Here is a 19772-nt window from a genome sequence, read left to right as displayed (position 1 = left end):
TAGCAAGCATTTACCTCTGTCTACGTCTCTATCAAAGCAAACTATTTCGCTCGGTTCGTTTCGTCCCTGATGGTCTCTCATTCCTTCCAAAATTCCAACCATACTCCTCTTTCTTCGAGATTCATTGACAGTTTCTTTGTTTTTCAGAGTAGCTCCTTTATTATTTTCTCGCTTGCCAGTCTCTCTTATTTTCCTTCGTTCGTCGAGTCCTACTTTCTCAGTTCTTTTCCATCTATCCTCGTACCAGCACCGATTTTCAATGAAACGGAATGAAACTGAAAAAACACTCGATTCTTCGCTTCCATTTGAGTTACATCGAGGTTGCTCTACTCCTCCGCTAGTTTCATTTCTCTCTTTCTTCAGTCCTTAATACTTTCTTCCTTCGATCTTTACCATTCTTGTCCCTGACGATATAGGAAGCTTCGTCTCATTTTGATAATCTTCTCCTATTTCGGGTCAATTACTGAAACTCTTCGATCCCCTCCCTGTGTCATTGCAACCATTCGAAGCATGCATTATCCGTAGATAAGTTAAAATGCAGTTTTCAAAATGCCTCTACATATGTCCCTTCGTTACGTAATATAGGAAACTTCGTCTCTTCTTGATAATCTTCCTAAGAGAAGTCTCTCAAGAGATGAGAGAGAGAGAGAGAGAGGGGTGGGTCTCAGATCAGCTTCCATCGACTGGATCCCTTCAGCTCTCTCCCTATGGCTTTGCAGTCATTCGAAATATGCATTGCCTACGTCGAAAGGCAGCTTCCAAAACGTCTCTACACATGTATCTTCTCTCAAGGGACTACACCTTAGCTTGAACACCGGCGTTCATTAAACGATACAAACGGTCATTAAGAGGCTGACCGAACTCGGTCTTCGTTTCTATAGGTGGTCTCCTGTCGCCTCTTATCGGACTGTTGTTCAATCAGATCGAAGGACGCGATTAAATCGCAACTTGCACCTTGTAAAATTATCGTCGATCGTTGGAGAAGAGAAGTAAATTGCGATCGACGCAATGGAAATGAGCCGCGTTGATGAATCGCAGAAATTTCCAAACGAGTTTCGATGGACGAGCGGACAAACGATTGAAAAAAGTAATAAAAAGGCGAATCGTCAAGCGGACCGTTTTGGAAAAAAACTGAGGAAACTCGTTGATTGGAGAGGTTCCTTCGCGTGGAATGCATTAAATCGTGGACGATATCAATATTTCGTGTGCCACGACATAAATATTTATCGATCTCATACATCGATATGTATGGATCGGTGCTGCTGGTGTCGCGATATTAACGTTGGCGAGTGCAAGCGTGTGACTTCGGGGGCTGAAGTTATACGGTGAACGTTTTTTCGAATATTCGATCGGGAGTGGATTTAGGCGATGGAGAAAGAACAGGGCGAATGACACGCATCGCATCCTCTTTTTTTGCTTTCTATCTCTTCTTCTTCGTTTTATGGGAAAAATAAATTGGGAAAACGTGACACGTATAAAAAATTTTAAATGGACAATCTCGGACGAATTTTTGTTTTTTTCTTTATTACTTTGAATTTGTAACTAACTTAATAGGTCAGCTATTTAGAAAATACTGTGCAACGATTTTATTCTACATTTGAGGACTGCTGGAATTCTTGGGTTTAGTGCAATTTAACGTTCTAATAAATTACAAAGACTAGTAACAGTACAAATTTCTAGTGATAACCTCTATCTCTTTGAAAACTTCTAACTATTGATTGATTAAATAATCGTGAATAAGCAGCGACAAAATATGATCATAAGAATTTATATACAATGCTTATCTGTAATCTATGAGAATTCTAGATATTTTATTTAAGGAGTTCAGGAACTGGACAGCTAAGAAAGCTCTAGAAAAATTCAGCAAGCGATACAAGTGATTTTGATTCCTGATTCCTGAAATACGACGATTTTATCCGATTACAAACACATCGTCTATAACTGACTCTTTTCTCAAAGGATATCCTTAATTCTTAATAAAAAATATTGCGAAATTGCAAAATTATGGAATAGAGTTGTAGTATCGGGGAGAAGGGCCTAAGAAACGTCGAGCTAACTACAGACAATGTCGCGAGAGCCGAGGCGCTGTCGGCTCCATCAATGCATTACCGGGTCCTTCAACTAAATAGCTTCGCCGAAAAGACCTACGTGACCCTGGCTACGAGCGTCTGCAGAACACGTGTGCGGTGGGCCTAGCAAAAGACAATAGAGTGCTACAACGGCCAGAGAGTCAGTCGAGAAGCAGAGTGCGAGTTGAGCGGATACGGAGTGTGAGTCGGCGTGCGACGATATTGTAGTCGGTCCTTTTGTTATCGAATATCACTTATTAAAATACATTAAACTTTGAACTCTACCATCATCACTTGTCCTTACTCTAAGAATCCATCAGTTACCACAGAGTATTCACAGGAACGAAATTAAAAAAAGATATAGGATCTAAGTTGCCAAAAGTATATTAGTCAACTTACAATTTTTCCGTAATTCTTCAGTGTCCCCAATAACCCTAAATTTCAATCAAAATATCACGCTTCATCCATAACTACACTTTCAATATTCACGAATTACGCAATAACAATTAACGTTTCACAATTTCCAATAATCAACGCTTTTCCTAGGAATCGATTATACAGAATTGCTCACATTTTCGCGAATGGATGGAATTTTCCCGCCAATTTCGACGCGAGTTCTCTAGAGTTCTCCCGCGAAGTAAAGAGGGGAGAAGCTCTTAGGTGCGACGATCGTGCCGCGTGAAATGCCGAGAAGGCACTGATGGTGTTTTCGCGAATGACTACGAAGGCCGGAATTCCGTTTCACCGCCATGCCCCGACTTTATATTTGGTACGGCCAAGCGGCGCTAATAATATGTGCACGCTATTGTCGATTCATGGATCATTCGTGCACGCGAAACTCCTATACTACTGCTTCGAAAATTTTTAGACAACAACGATAGGGACGTGATTGATGGTTTCCTTCTGCTGGTTAGCGGATTCGGTTGAGACATCGGATGGATTAGAAAAGTTTCAGCAATTAGCGATTGCAATCATGTTAATTGGGGCACGTGTGCGCCAATAATGAATTTTGGTGATTGTTAAAGTGACTGGATTTACAGCGCGTCAAACAAAGTTGTTTTTTATGATTAATTAAAACTGCTTCATTAATCTCATTGTGCGTTTAGCGATTTATTTTGATTGTTTATTGGAATTTCTCAACGAGTCCAGGAAATTTAGACGCTTTGTTAATAAAATATTGTTTCTCATATCAAGAATGCACTTATTCTTTATTCTTAATCACTGTGTAATTAGTATTAAAATAAATATATTAGGTTGGAACTGTTGAAAATTCTATTTGAAAACACAAGTTTTTTATCTCGATCTAGGTGATTAATAAATTTCGCAACATTAGATATTTTAATGACAAATTATTTTCATATTATTTATTTCAATATAGCTTACTCATTACCCTCTTTCCTTTCTCGATTCGATTTTAAATTTTTATTGAAGCTTTCAAGCATCGTGTCACAGAAAATATCAATTGACTAAAAAATATAACATGATCAATAAATTTTTTACATACAGTGTTAAGGCTTGTTCCGATAACGCACTTTATATGAATATTGCATCCGTGAATAATAATCAGAGTCTCTTACCTGAAACAGAAAATACAATATATTATTAACAAATTTTTTCCAATTAAAAAAACGAATAAATTATTTTAAGTCTTCCAGTTACATTTAAATACCAATTAAATTATTATAAGAGTTTATGACGAAATTCTTTGAAATTTGACAATATTGTTTTTAAACAATAAATAGACATGACCGTAATGAAAACGAGGTAAAAACAAGTGTTCGAAAAATGAACCACTTAATTGTATTGTTTATTCAGAGTTAGTTACAAAAATGGCCGTAACGAGAAGGTATATTTATAGGTTTGGAATCTTCGTGGATCACGTGGATGGCAAGTCTTTCAGGGAATGTGGGTAACGAATTCAAAAAGGAGTAAAATTGGAGGTTTCGTTGCCTCGTCACATTCGAGGCGAAAGTTCCAACGTAAGAATCCTCGTGAGATCAGCTACGAAACGCGTCCTGATCCTAAGAAAATTCGTTCCGCTTTCTGGAAATCACTTTCTGACGAACGAACTTCTGCTTCATGATAGACGAAGATCGCTGGGAACGAGAAAGGACGTGATGCGTTCATTCGTGATAATTTTCTTTTCATTCTCTTACGGTCGAAGAAGTTATCAGGAAGGTTTATATTTGAGCCTATTAAAAGTCAATTTCGCCAACTCTAGTTGTAGTATCTTTTTATTTGTTAGTCTACGAGTAAAGGAAGTATAAATCTTTTTAGGAATTCAGAGTTAAAGTTCGTCCCGTGCAAACAATTTGTAAAGAGTAATCAAACAATTCTTTAAATCCCATCGATAAAACTATCCAAGTACGAAGTGAAAAATTCTATGTCGCGTATCTAGATCACAGGTCTCTTTTACTACCTGCCGATTGACTTCGAATTTTACGAAGTCGTTGTAAAACTGACACTTCTCTCGCACGTTTAATAAATCCTCGAATTTATGTGTACGTACTAACAACCACGGTTCAACGAATTCTTTCTCAGTGATTCTAATTTTCCTCGGATAAATACAATCCGCTTTAATTTTACGATTGCAACCTTCCTCAAATTACTGGAAGGAAAAAAAGATGGTAGAACTTTAAAAATGTCACTTCTCAATCATCCAAATCTTCAAACACGAAATTTCGCTGGAAACCTACAAAATTTCTGAAGATGCACAAGTCAATTACAAGAAAAGCTGATACTGAAAGAGAAGAATATTAACGAATATTACAAAATTTCACAATGAAAAATTATGAAGAAGTTCTCTAATTCTCTGAAAGATTTCTCAAATTATCTAATACTGTCAGATTTACAGAATTGACAGTGTACAGTGCAATTCGAATGCAGTAATTTATTTACAAACTGTCGCCGGTAACGAAAGCAACCGTACAAACGAATCGAATATTCGGCTGTACTCCGAACAGGCCGCGCCCGTCGGCCGCATCCCCTCATTTCCCAGCTATTGTTCGTCCCGGACTTTTTTCAACGTTTTCGTTTATTAGCGTCGACGCGTATCGCGAAATGAATGGCTGCAATTTTCGAACGCGAAATCGAAAATTCGCGCGTGCCTGGAGATTGATCACGGCAAATTCGAATAAAACCGGTCGCTGGTACGTTGCCGGAAAATCGTGCAAAATAAAAATTGCCAGACCTCGAAAGCCGAATGCTACGTTAAATGTTCGTTTCAGCCCTCCTTCCTTCTAGCTTCGGTTCGTGAGATATCCCTAGATTTCATTATTGTGTAAATATATTGATTCGTCTAAATAATTCCACTTCGTGCCTCTGTAAACCGCTATTGAAAACCCCAATATTATTTTCCCCACTTTTAGCTGATAATTTCTCATTGCTATAATATTACATGAAAATATTAATTCTTAATTCAATTTATTGAAATTATTAGAAAAGTCGGATATTGTAAGAAAGTTTCTGGAACTTATGAAAATATATTGTGGTTTAAATATCATGTATTATACATATGTAATAAGTACTTGTAATAATTATACTTATAACAATTACACTTGTAGTGATTAACTGGCATTAATGTGTATATTTTGATAAAAGTTACATATTTTTGCAAATTGTTCGAACAATTTCATACGGGACAGATATCATACTGTACATTATATAGTTAGAACTGAAAAATATGGCGGGAGAAACTCATTCTGGATATTGCTTGTAAATATATGTAGGTGCACATATTTCGGTTTTTATTAGAATTTCATTTAACGCATTCGACAATGTTTATTAAATACAATCGTGTAAAACAACGTAATCTCCGATATCGAAGAAATTGAAATTCTATAACTTTTGTGGAAACGATTTTATCGTGTTTACAAAAGGATAACAATTAGTTTTCTTTGAATAAAAATATCTTTTTCTCAGTAAAGCAATATCGAGCAGTAACTTTTGTATGATTTATACAAAAAAATTTTTGCTTGTTACTTTATATAATTTTAAAAATTTTCAATAATATGCAAATCAAAAGATCTTTATTACCTCTGCCAGTCTTGCAAAGTAACCGGAAACATGTCTTTGTTCCCGCGAAAGTTCGACGTGACAAAAGCTCTGGCACACAAACAGTAACACTAAAGTAACAGGCACCGATTGACATCGGCTGCCACTGACTTAATCCTTACAGGATTCTAGTCGAAACTACTTCGATGTAGCTGGCTGAGTTTTGGTCAAGTTGTGGCCTGGTCGCTCCTAAGTTTCCGATGCGGTGAGATGCAAATGTGTTAGTTGCATTCCAGCCGGAGTTTTCCTTGGAAACTTGAAACCAGTAAGCTCTACGTATCCATCGAGAATCTTGCCGCGGAAGTCTTTGCCCCGTTCCGAATGCCAGAATACGAAACTTCGGTCGTATCGATCGACTAACAAGTCGATTAAGAATTGAACGATCATTCCACATACTTATGATACAAATACGCTTCTAGATATACAGATACATAGTTCACGCGAAATACAATGTTTTCATTTTTTAAATAGTCGGCGAATGAAATTACGATAAACTAAGATGAGATATTTCAATTCGAATAATCTGTGAATAATTTCGAATAATTTCAATTCGAATTCTTGTAACCTCTGTTGTAGTTGCAGATTTTGTTTATTTGTAAATTTTATTTTAGTTTTACTACTTTATTTTATATTCTTATCATGATTTTAGATTTTCATGAAATTTTTAAATTCAGACGTGAACGGAATTTCTAGAACTATTAGTAAATTTTTGCGAAAATTTGATTATATGCATTTGAATGTTCGCAGGATAAGTTACAGGAGCAATATGAGTACAGAATACCTATAAGTATCAATACTTTATAACTTTGTTACGCAACAAGCATAAAACTGATTCATCATAAACTATACTGATTTCCAATAAACAGAGTAGCGATTTTCTTCCTTAATTAATCAATTAGAAATCAATTAATTAAAAACAGAAGAACAACTTGATAAATAGAAAATAGAAAATTGTAAAATTATCATCATTTTGCACCACAAAATTTACGCACTTATTATTTTGAATTTTATTTAATTCCAAGAAAGGAATTATCAATTTCGTTGATTAATAAATAGAAAAACGTTGATTAATAAACGATCTACGAGCCTCCCTCGATTACATAAGACAGTGAAATTACAGGTGGATTTCCTTTCTCTATTTTCTTTTTAATGAAAACATATGTACGATTGCCTACGATGATCATCGATAAGTCTTCCATATTCATTACGAACATCATCGATCGTGAAGCATCAAGCTACTGCTTCGTTTTCCTTTCAGTGTCAAGAAATAAACGCGCACATCCGCCCAACAATAGCAACATAATTCACGAGAGACGATCAAACTCAAATATAACCGATGTATTGTTGAAGACTGACTTGCTCGCTCTCGTTTGGTATTGTGTAAATATTCATGAAAGCCCGATTCCATTGTTGGTAACTAATGAGGAAAACATCGAGTACGACGGGCAAAAACAAAAAAGATATAGAGTGGGGGAATAGGATCGAATGTTGATGTGTAAGAACCTTTGTCGCGATCTCGAGTTAATTCTTTTTCATCACTGCGTTCATGTATTTTATTGTATTTATTGCAGGTATTATGTATTATATATATGTATTATGTATTATGTATTATATATATATATATATATATATATATATATATATAATTTTTTCTTTATATAAAGAATGATTATAAAACAAATATATATAATACGCATAAAAAAATATATATATGTATGAATAGAAAATAATACTTTTAAAGTGTTATTCTATTGATGCATTAGTTCATAATTTGATCTAAATTCTGCTGTATTAGTGTATTAGTGTATTCTGAATTAGTGTATTATCTTATCTTTAATGTCGGTATTTTAATCATCTATTTATTTAACTTTTTCTAAGTTACACAAAATATTAAGTATTTTAAATGAATAATTCTTGAGTGAAATATTTATTAAGGTATACGGTAAAACTAAAATAATACCGTGCATTCTTAAATTCATTTACAAAATTAGAACATTTTTAACTAGTATGCTTAATTATAAAATGTTTGTACAGTATTGTATATTTATTTGAATTTAGCAGACATTACGCAGCACTTTATGAGTTCTTAAAAAAAGCCTTTTTCATTTTCTACGAAAATATTACAAATTCATTGCTAAGAGACTAGTTAACTATTGTTGAATTCTTCCATTCAGAGTTTTAATATTAGGACATATTTCTATGAAAGAAAATTCCGGCGATAGGGTTAAGAAACTAATATGGTTCTTCATTGCATAATAGAACGGATAATAAATATCCTATGGCTGTCCGGAAAATTCGTGCCGATTTCCGGCAGGTGGCATTAAGACAGGTCTGAATATATTAGAATAATTGAAAACAAACGACATGTGTAAATATTTTTTAAAGTGATAATTTAGACATCTTTGGAAAAAAGTTTTGTTAAGACACGTTAATTTTCGTTAGTTTTATACGCTTTTAAATATGGAAGAAAACAAAGTGCATAACAGGCATTTGATGCTTTTTTTATCGGAAAAGCAAAAATGCCACACAAACCGAAACAGAATATGCGCTGAGACGGTGCTATGGATAAAAGAACTGTGCAAAAGTGGTTTTCTAGGTTTAAAGCTGGTGATTTCAACCTTGAAGAACAAGAACGCCCAGCTCCATCACTGATGAAGATCACATCAAAAAGTTGATCGAGAATAACCCACGCTATACGACACGTGAATTAGCAGAAACATAAAAAATATTAAAATCCACCATCCACGAGCATTTTATGAAGCCTGCCAACATAAACCGTTTTAATGTATGGGTTCTCCACGATTTAACGGAAAACAATCTGATGCATCGCATTTCCATTTGTAATTTCAAGTAATGACGGGGATGAAAAAAATCGGAAAGAATTTTCCGGACAACCAATATTTCTTCGAGGTTGTTAAATGGAAAACCGTTTATCATTGTATCACTGGATACGTCTGACTTTCGTTATTTGTTCCAGAGTGAAATAAAAGAAATCTTCAGAAGGTTGAATAGTGGCTCGTATAACCTTGCGAAAAAACAAAGCCATACGAAAGAGGAACACGGGAGGGAAGCATAGGAAAAAGGAAACGAAATCTCTTGAAATAGAACGAATCAAGCCAAGTGGAATGTCTAGCTTTCGAAATAGTAGACGATGGACGAGTATCGTGAACTGCTTGGAAATCCCTTTAAAGTTTCCTTCTCATTTCTTTTTCTTTTTTTTTCTCTCTCTCTCTTAACTGCATGACCGCTCGTTTCCCTTTCAGAGAGTTAATAAAATTATCGAATAACAGCATGCAAGGGTTTAAGCTGTGAAAATGTAAGTCTTCCGCCCCTATGAATTCACTGTCTCCTCAACTTGACGTGTATCTTTGATATGGAAGGGTGCGAGAAAAAAATTTTCCTGACAGAAGGAAGATCTTTTATTTCGAAATCATGTGATGTTTTAGATGCTTCTAAATGTTTCTGAAAATTTTTGGATTAAATATAAAAATTATTCTTTGCGTTTTATTATCATAAAATTATTAAAATATTTGTGGCAGCATTAATTTCATCATTCCACGCAAACAAAAATCAGAAATACATAATGCTTCTGTAAATCTGTTACAAAAATCATATAAATCGTTTAGTATGTATAACTTCATAGATAAATTTGTAGAAAATATTAAAAATTAATGCTGACAAATAAATTTTTGCGTTGCTTAAGCTCTATTTGGGTTTGTTTCAACTCTCGCTGCAATTTAACTGGAAACGTGGTTTCGATTGTCAATATTTTATGAGCAGGTAATATCGATATTTTCCCTACCATCTATCTTCAGTATCGAGTGCAATTATCACGATAATGTACACAGATATACGATCTTGTGATTTATCAATGATCGAGGATAGCATAGTTGAGTATTAAACACGCGAACCTAACGACTTTTCATTGAACAGCTCTTCTGTCTGTTGAAACTGAACTTCTCTACATTGCTATGTTTTCTTCTACCTATTCGATGCTCGTTTCATATTTTTTCTCTATTTTCTGTTTTTCTTCTTTGTTCTACTGTTATTTATCCCTTTTGTGTCTTTCTCATTATTTACTGATATCGCATGTACTTCTTTTGTAGATAAATAATTCTTCAGACAATTTATTACAAATTTAATTCATTAACATTCTTGTATCTGATACTAGAACTGTAATTTAGATTCAAATGGAATTATGCGATTAAAAGCAGGACTTCTTTATGCAAATAATACATAGAAATACTTATAAAAACTGGAATAAAATAAATTATTATAGCACCACATTTATTTAACTGCAGTTATTCTGAACTTTTAAATTATTTCACTTTTTTAATTATTAATAATAACTCTAGTCCTATTCATATTTTATAGAAGTTATTCTTATTAAAACATATCTTCGTAATTAATCTCTTGTACGTATCTCGAACCCTGTGTCCTTTATTAAACATGTTAATTAGAAACGCGTGTAATCGAGATCGAACATCAGCATAAACGATGGCCTTTCAATTTAGAATTGCCAACGTGTTAGTATTCATTTACGTATAACGTGTAGTAATTGTTTGAGGATAGCCTAAGTTACATATGAATATACAAATATATATTATTTTAAAAATTATTATTATATAGAGAAGAAATTATATTGAATATTATTTTATTGCATGGAAAATAGTAAAAATGAGAATCTTCCTAAAGTATAAAGTTCCAAATTTTCCTTAAATATTGGGATTAAATTTTAAGACAAATGTAGGATTTATGGGAGATTTATAGTATCTATGAAAATGGAGCACCATTATCTCTAGCATTATTATGGATGTTGGTGGATAAGGTGAGCGGTTAATTGGTATTTTGGTATCCGTATCGAGAAAGGGTGTATCAATCAGAAATTGAATAGAAGAAAAAAGGAAAAGGATGAGAAACATAACTAGTATAGAATTTAAGGTGTAGTTATTTACGTGAAATTCGATGCTTCAAAGCTTAATATACAACGTAACGTATACTATAGCAGAAAATGTATAGTGTAAAACAAGAAGGTAATTAATAAAGTCTTGTAAAATAATATTTATTTCGGATAAGTACATTTAATTTTTAGGGCAGGATAAATATTTTGCACTCTCCTAAAAAGGAAGTTCTCCATTCGTTTTTTTGCCTTTATTTATCTCTTTCCTTAAATTAAAGTTTAAATTAAAGCCTCTTGTTTTAGAGAATGAAAAAGAGCAAAATTAGTATATCAAAATAGATGAAACACATTTATATGAAAATATGCAATATCTAAGATTTATTTACAAATGGATTGAGGTTCCAGAGGAAGATTACTTCAAAAAGGAAGGAACATTACTTGAAATACTCGAACGTAGCTACATTTCATTATGACTACTCAAAGTCATACAAGCAGACACATAGCGAATGAGGAAAAACCCTTCAGCTTCGGTCTCAGTAACAAACTAATAATTCTCCTCGTTAACAACTCGATATTAAGCATTCAGAAATTGCACGATGTTGTTCATGGTACTTCATATCATCAGCCTGATGTAGCCGTCGAATGATGGGGGAACGGTGAACTGTAATAATTCAACCTCTCACAGAGGATGATGGCGTTACTGCCATAAGCAAGGGTACGAATCAGAGCAAAAGAGTTAATTCCCCGGAAAAGTTTCTCAGTACCCGTGCGTCATCAAAATGGTTCAATGACCTTTAGGAGGAGAAAAGTGGTCACCGACAGGAGCATAATGAAAAAGTTCGATCGCATCAGGCGCAACGAGTTTCCAGACAATCACTTTCCACTCAACTGGTGTTTAAAAACCAGCCTCAAATTGCCGAACATCGAAATGATTCATTCTCGTTTCCGATTGTTGTGTATATGGAACCTAATTATATGTTCCATCTATTTTACCTAAAATACATTGATATTTATACTAATATAATTCAATATTTGTTACGGCTAATCAAATATAGATTACACAAATTAAATTACATTTTTTTGACTATACAATTAAACATTATTTCGTAAATGAAACCGTTGAGACGTAAGTTTTCATAACAACTTAAATTAGATTTTAGTTATGATATTAATTTTATAATATTTAATTGTAAACTAACGTTGATAATTATTATCGTGGAAAATGATAGCAGAATGAGAATTAAATTATACAATCCAAACTTCTATGAATGGCTCATAATTCAACGATACCAATTAAGGATTAAATCGTAAATGATTGAAATCATGGTTGTCGAGTCCCGTTACGGTATCTGTTAATGAAATTTCAAATTGGTTCATACAATACATATAATATATACATAAAATGTTTCTACAAGTAATAACTCACAATAAGGAAAATTTTTAAAATGTAAAGATAAATTCTTCAAGAAAACTCTTTTATTTCTACAAATTCTGCGAATGCCAAATGTAACTCTTGTCAGAAGCAAGAAAATTAACATATTCTCCAACATAAATCCACTTTGAATCCCGTGACTACTGCTAGCTACTTGGCCGTTTTGACGAACGAGATTCCTTCCGCCACACCCAGTTTGCTTCTAATCATAACCTAATCTACCATTTAATCACTCGAACGAACTGGGATTCCGATACGCGAGATCGATACGCCATGATCCTCGACGCTTCAGCCACAATCCAATCTCCGGGTAAAGCGATGGAAGCGAAGGACGCTGCGAGATAGAAGACGAGAACCGGAAAAGCGTCAGATTTCACGGGACATCGGGGGTGGAAATTACCATCGAGCCGTTTCAAGAGCCATAGCAGTGTAAATCCGTTGCGGCGTGGTAAATTAAAATCGCATTTTAATCGTCGCCAGATAACCAACACTGGTGAAATCTCGTCGGGATTAAGGAACTCCTATTTGAAGCTCCAGAGCGAACAAGCTTTAACCGATTGCGACTTGAATTTCACGACGGTTTTCAATTAGCGATCACGGCCTGACGTTTCGTAAAGAAACGAAATGGAGGAAGGATTAAGACTGGTAAATTGACAAAAATCTAGTTTCCAGTTCTTGAATGAGGTAAATTCAGAAACAGTTTGGTAAAATTAAGTTGAGTTGGAGTAACGGTTTGATTATCGTTAGATAGGGGCGGTTTATTGGAGCTGTATGTTGTGTAACTTGGAAGAATAGATTGGATGAACGAAAATGAGAGGATTTTTGGCGTCTTAAGAGCTAGGTTTTACGAGATGGACATCGGTCATAAAGCAGGATCGTTGAAGCTTTAGGTCGCTGGTATCGTGTCTGAATCAAATTTAGAGTCTTTTAATCTTTTGGCTACTAACGAGGATCTCGTAACAATTTTATGGAAATTACTTGTTCTGCCATTGTAAAAGAGGTAGGAAGACGTTCCAAAGAATCGTAATGAGGATATAATAAAGTACAGAAAAAGAAAGATACAAAAGGCAGAATAAAATGTAGTATAATTAAAAGTAATTGTGAGAGTTAAAAGCAACTTTGCAATTATTGTTTATCAGATAACGTGTATTATTCCTTGAAACTGCCTCTAAACTCATAACATATTCTATTTATCATTAATATGCTATGTATTCGTTAATATTAATTTGGGTAGAAATTCTTGTGATATTTAATTATCGTAAAAATTACGGAAATTATAAACAGAGTATCAAGGCTGTAATTTATGGTTATTTCAGTACAACTATTTATTTTATTAGAAGATAAAGTTTAGGATTAAACTCCTAATTTTTTGTAAATATCGTCTTAACCTTTCTACCGAGCTTTTAAATATCAAACAACTGTCTCGTGTTTGCAAATCATTAAACAAAGATTTGTCATTGTCTGTTTCCTTGATACCTGGAATTTCGTGGTTTTGCTCGCGATCTAGAAAAACTAGAAGACATCGGAGAAAGAATTTTTAGAAAATACTCGCTTCGTTGCTACTTTATTTCTGTCGTTTATATTCCTGGCATTTGTATTAGCATGAGAAATATTATTTTCTTGTGACAAAAGAAACATGGCATAGAAACGAGCATAAAATTGCTAAGTTACAACGTAAAATTTTTTAGGGAAGTAGTATTTTCAAAAATTTCATTCTAGAAATTTTTCTTGCAATTAACGGTACATTGTTACCTGGAATTATTATCAGAATTATTAAGGTAATAAATTTGGCATGGAGAAACTATACTATTACGTAAATAATATTTATGAAAACACCATGATTTAATATTCTAATATTATAAGCGAACAATTCGTTTGATACTGAAAGTCAATGAAATTAATAAAATTACAATAAAATTCCCAAATAATGCATATTTCAATTATTTTTTAAAAAACAATACCTCTGAAAATTCCTGTTTCTACGAGAACTCTGTGGAGTTACGAAATTCCTAATAAATTAACGATTCACTGAAATCGTTATAAAATTCCAAATATTTTAAAAAACAATTCTCTAACAATTTCGACTTCCACGAAAATTTCGTATGGTTATGAAGCGTCAACTTTCATCAAGGAGTTCGTTTTATAAGTAGCGGAGAAATTCCGGATACAAAGAAGAGGGAAACGACGAATACGAAATGAGTGTAGAAAGGTAAGTTGCGACAGAAGTTGAATGCAGCGTTTGAATCGTCGCTCTGGTAGAAGAGAGTCTCTTGGCAACGGCGAGGGCGTTCTATTTTCAAGGATGGATTCGAATCGTCTCATCGTAGAGTAAAGTATACGGGGGTCGAATTTGCGATATTCGACTGGAGCTTGAAGTCGCTTCGAAAACTTCGTTTCGGACTTTTCGCGTGCTTCGCGTGCCGTAAGCTCATTCGCGGGGAACAAATAAAAGTTTTCGTCGCTCCATCTCGCCGACGTCGGCGATTAAATTTCTTATTTGGCCTCCCGCGAACGAGTCGAAAGAGAATTCATTCCTCTAACGGCGCTCGTCAAATTCGTTTAAGATCCTGGACTGTATGTCAACAAACTAAGGGAATCGTTTGTATCCTCTTTATGTAGCCGAAACTTTTCATCTTACTTAGCAGTTCTTATTTTTCAACCCCTTGCTAGCAGATTCCGGATTATGAAAGATACGACAAGAATGAGGAATTTGTCAACGAATGGTTATGTTTAAATTCGTTTTTGCTAAGGAAGTTGAAATGTTTCATGAATTATTTATATACTTCGTTCCAATATAGCTCCAATACAGTATCATTATATGTATGTATAAGTCGAAGAAACGGTTTATATGTATATGATAAAAAAAAATGACTCGATTTAAAAAATTGAATACAATTTCATCTTGCAGTTGTGTTAAGAAACGAGTGAAAATACATAGAAGTTTAAGGTATTCCAAAATAATCTCGCGAGGTGTTAATTTAATTATCTCTGTATAAAGAAACGAAATTGTTACGATGTCAGACATAATTCCTATAGAACATTCCTTTGTAGTTGCGAGAGAGCAACGTTGCCGAATATAGAAACTGACTTGGTTAAAAGAAAACGTTGACTTAATAGAAACTGTAATTAGTTTTGCGATAAAATAAGATTTTGAAAAAAAAAATAATTCAGCTCCCTTGCATTTAATTACTTGAGGAAGTAATAATATACGGACGATTTTTGCGTTTCCGGGGAACCAGCTCATTTATAATGTAATCACGTCAGTATACACGGTTTAAATTAAAAAATACTTTATTGCGAAGAAAATACTAGTAAATCTAAACATGTCGTATTTACGCAAATTTATATTATTATGAATACAACTAAAAAAATAGAATTTGAATAGAAATTTATTTCGCACTCTAAATTTTATAATGAATATTTTACTTTGGATACTTTACTTTTTATCTATATTGAAATTCTTTAATTTTATTACTTTCTATTTCACACATTTTTGTTCATTGATCATTATCACTATACTTTAACTATGTTTTATATTTATTTAACACGAACATTCTGCTATCCTGATGAGCTATTCCCCTATGGCTGAAAATAAGATTAACTTAATCCACTGTCACAACCACTGTTGCTAATCTTGATGATTTCCAGAGTGAGAAAAGAGTCGCTAAATTTTCCTAGGAAAAAATTTGTTAACGTTAATGGTAACAGCGCAAACAGATGAAGCTCGTTTAAGAGGCGCTCACTGTCGAGACATATTCCATCATTGTACGCCAGTTTATAAGACGAAGCTACGCGCCCGAATCCATTCTCCGAAAGTGGAGCAATTCTAGTCTAAGTTTCGTTGCAATTGCGCTATTAGGTTGAATTGCGTTGGCCCACGCGATTTTCCTTCGACGATCTCGTCATTCAAAGCATACTGATTTTCATAAAACTAGCGCACTTTACCTACGTTGTCGCCACGTTTGCGAAACGCAAGTTCCTTACGTTTCCCTCCTATTGCATTCCGCGCTCCAAGACGTCCAGGATTTTAGAAAACACTTTGCTATCGTAGGAAATTGCATTTACACGTGTTCAATCTTCGGCCGTAACTTCACGAAAAATATTGTTCGACAAGATTATAGGAATTTTTCGTTCTGATTGAAGCTTTTTGATTTCTGCCCGAGCAAAATTTGTCCGAAATTCTATTTGTCAAACGAGAAATCAAAAAGAAGCGGTGAATTAGTAAAAATTGATGCTCGTCGTTTGTGATTTTCTGTTAATTTTACTTTAGGTATTTTAAGGTGTATCTTGAGAAGAAATTATCTCTTTTCGTTTCAAACTAATTTAGACTAAAGTCTTTTATTTTTATTATAAATATGTATGTTATTTAATTAATTATTTTTCGCAAGATTTTAATTGCTCGATTTCTTGAATGAAATATTGAAAAAACAGTTATGTATTAATACATTTTATTTGTTATTTCTTCGTGTATATTATTTCTAATCGTACGTGTATCTTGTTATTGTAATATAAGTCCACAATTAATAAATCCAGCTATAAGATCGAAAAAATATCTTTCTTTCAGAGTTTATCAAATGTATCGAATTTCTTCTAATTTTTATACCAAATAGGGTCAACTACCATTAGTTGAATTTCAACTCCCCCCATTTTCAAAAAATATCATTACGAGAAACAGAATAAATACTAGAAACAATATCCATAACTAAGTTGGAGTTTTCGATTTGAAAACCGACACGGGAGAAAAAGCAAAGACTATTCTTTCTCTTAAACGTTCCTCGTTCTAATATATTTCTTCTTGACCGATGGAAAATGAACGAGGAGTGGCACAAGAACCGCGAATTCGATAGCAAGAACTGTTCCGTGCCACGAACAATTACGAACGTGAGCAAGATAACAGGTCAAAAAGTAGTTGAACCTGTTTGTTGCCGAAAACCACACTATAGTTCTACTCCAGCCATCCTCGAGTTCTCTACGACTGCGATCCTCTGGCTGAGACGTTCTTGCGCGATTTATATCCACCTTGTTTCAGCCAGTCGAAGAGCAACTCGAGCGAGGTCTGGTCTGTTTTCAATCTTATTTCGGTCTTTATGGAAACGTTGCTTCCTCTGATGCAATATCGTATAAAAATTTTCTAGACGCAGTTGCAAGCAAAGATTTTGCGAAGAAAAATATTTAAATTGGTCCTTACAAAACATCAGGAGATGTGAAAGTCTTACTGCGTATGAAAGCGTTATTTAATCAGATTCCTACCTTTGTTATTAAAATTTCGTAATATATTATAATTTTAGATTTTAGAATTTAGGGTAATTAGAAATACGTATGGTCAATTTTCATTGTAATAAATTTTAATTATATATGCGAGTCTGGTTGGTTATTTCTGATAGATTGATTACAATTATAACGATATTTTCAATGTATTAGTCGAAAATTTAATATCTATAAATAACTTACTCTTGTCTTAGATATCCTTTCTCTTAAATGTTCTCAGCGACGAACAGTACCTTGTGTTACATATTTTATATTAATATCTGCTTTGCATAGTATTTTCGGCATCCTGTACATCTCTTCAATTTTCAATTTTCTGTAAGTTGTACTTAAGGAACAATCATCGACGTGCTACACAGGTATCGGCACATTACACAGTCATCGACACGTCGTTCACTTGAACTTACGAATCCTATCATTTGCAACCCCTAAGAGAGGACCAGGCTTACAATGTATTGTCACGACGTGATCGCGCGAATCGATTTCGAAATAGTTGCCGTGATCAAGACGCAATTTTCATGAACGACTTCAAATATGATCACATAATCTGATAAAAAAGGAGATTTTGAGGTAGAACGTAGGGCGAAAACAAAAAGAAGTTCGAATCGGAAAATCGATTTATATAATCGGCGATTCGTGAGGCCAGGACATCGGTCATCTTAAAGGTTCATCCACGAAGCGACTCGTATAATTCTTACGCGTTGGTTAATGATTCCGCCGTGGCGCGGCTCGCCGGAATAAAGCAGACGAACATGGATCGATGAACGTGAGACGAATGCCGAAGGATCGTGTCGTTAGATGAAAACGTTTTCAACTTTTCCGTCACCAACTTCTCCTTTTTTTCTCTCTTGTGTTTTCCCCTTCTCTTCCTCTTGTTTTTCCACTCTTTGCTCGGCTATGTGTCGTCTCTTCTGTTCTACTGTCGAGCGGTTCTCTCTCTTCCGTGCTTTGTTCATTTCTCTGCATTGGAGCTGCTTTTTTCTCTCTCCTTTGCTTCCTTATTTCCTTCTCTCTTTCACTCTTTCTTCATTTGGTTCGTTCCCTTGGTCGCGACTCGCTTTTCTCCGTTGCCTGCAGCCCTATCAGGGCAGAGCAGTTCCTCTTCGCTTTTTGTCTATTTCTTCGTTTTCTCATCTTTCTTTCTTTTTTCTTCTTCTTTTTCATAACGAACGGCATTACAGGTGATTCTGAAATATTTGCTCGAACGATTTGCAGCGTTCGAACACGATCGCGAAACGTTTCCGCGCTGATTAAGGGAACTGCCTTTGCAGCTGGCCGACTAACGAGATTCGCAAATACGTCGCTATTCTTTTTCCTTTTTCTCTTGTTTTAAATGAGCTTCTTTTTGCATCCTTTCTTTCCATTCGTTTCCTTTTCCCTAGCTTTTTGCTCGTTTTTTTCGGATCGTTCTACCGTATCGCGAGTAAACGCGTATAATTAAAATCCCTCTGTGTTCCGCTAAATCCCAACGTTCTCTTGTGTTTCCCGGAAAGTCGTTTCGACCTGATAACTTTAACGAACAACCGTTTCGAGAAGTGTTAAGTACCGCTGTACTTTGTTAAACTCACTTCCCAGGAAGATTCTTTATAGTTTATATTAATTTTCTCGGCTTCGTCAAAAAGCGCTGAATTTATAAGTAACCTTTCTATTTTCTGGTCCATTGTCTTTCATAAATGCCATTGTTTTCTGAAGTGGTGTGAATGCATTATTTTTCCTTATTTAAGTAACTTTGCTCTTTTTTTTGCAGATACTGATGAAAGCTTGTAGCTTTATCATTTACAATTCGTGCACAATATGTGCGACAGAAATTAATCAAAAATCATACAATAAGCTATCCCAATTACGAATTCTTCAATTTCTCTGTTCTAACTATTCCGAATCATGTCATAATCATTCACATCCTCATCCTCTTTTAAGTTTATCAAGCACTGAATGAAACGTGAAACTGCCATATTGTCGAAGTTCGTTCAAACATTAAATAACCAATCGCCTCGCATTCAGTAAGTACACGTTAAAATTAGTTCCCTTGTTGTCCATAATATAGCAAAGCACT

The 19772-nt window shown here is 34.4% G+C and overlaps 2 protein-coding genes across 7 annotated transcripts in view; one reads left to right on the top strand and one right to left on the bottom strand.

The window, feature by feature from the left end:
• Positions 1 to 2343, top strand: part of LOC126869322 (uncharacterized) — a 173033-nt gene extending 170690 nt beyond the window's left edge. For all 3 annotated transcript variants that reach the window (XM_050625704.1, XM_050625706.1, XM_050625705.1), the window contains exon 3: positions 2130 to 2343. The gene's annotated coding sequence lies outside the window, so the exon portion shown is untranslated. The remainder of the gene's footprint in view (positions 1 to 2129) is intronic.
• LOC126869325 (protein eva-1) overlaps positions 1 to 19772 on the bottom strand; it is a 324775-nt gene that overhangs the window by 218049 nt on the left and 86954 nt on the right. The window lies entirely within an intron of this gene.

Source organism: Bombus huntii, chromosome 9, assembly GCF_024542735.1.
Source record: "Bombus huntii isolate Logan2020A chromosome 9, iyBomHunt1.1, whole genome shotgun sequence".
Classification (NCBI taxonomy): domain Eukaryota; kingdom Metazoa; phylum Arthropoda; class Insecta; order Hymenoptera; family Apidae; genus Bombus; species Bombus huntii.
This window is presented reverse-complemented; position numbering and strand designations above follow the sequence as displayed.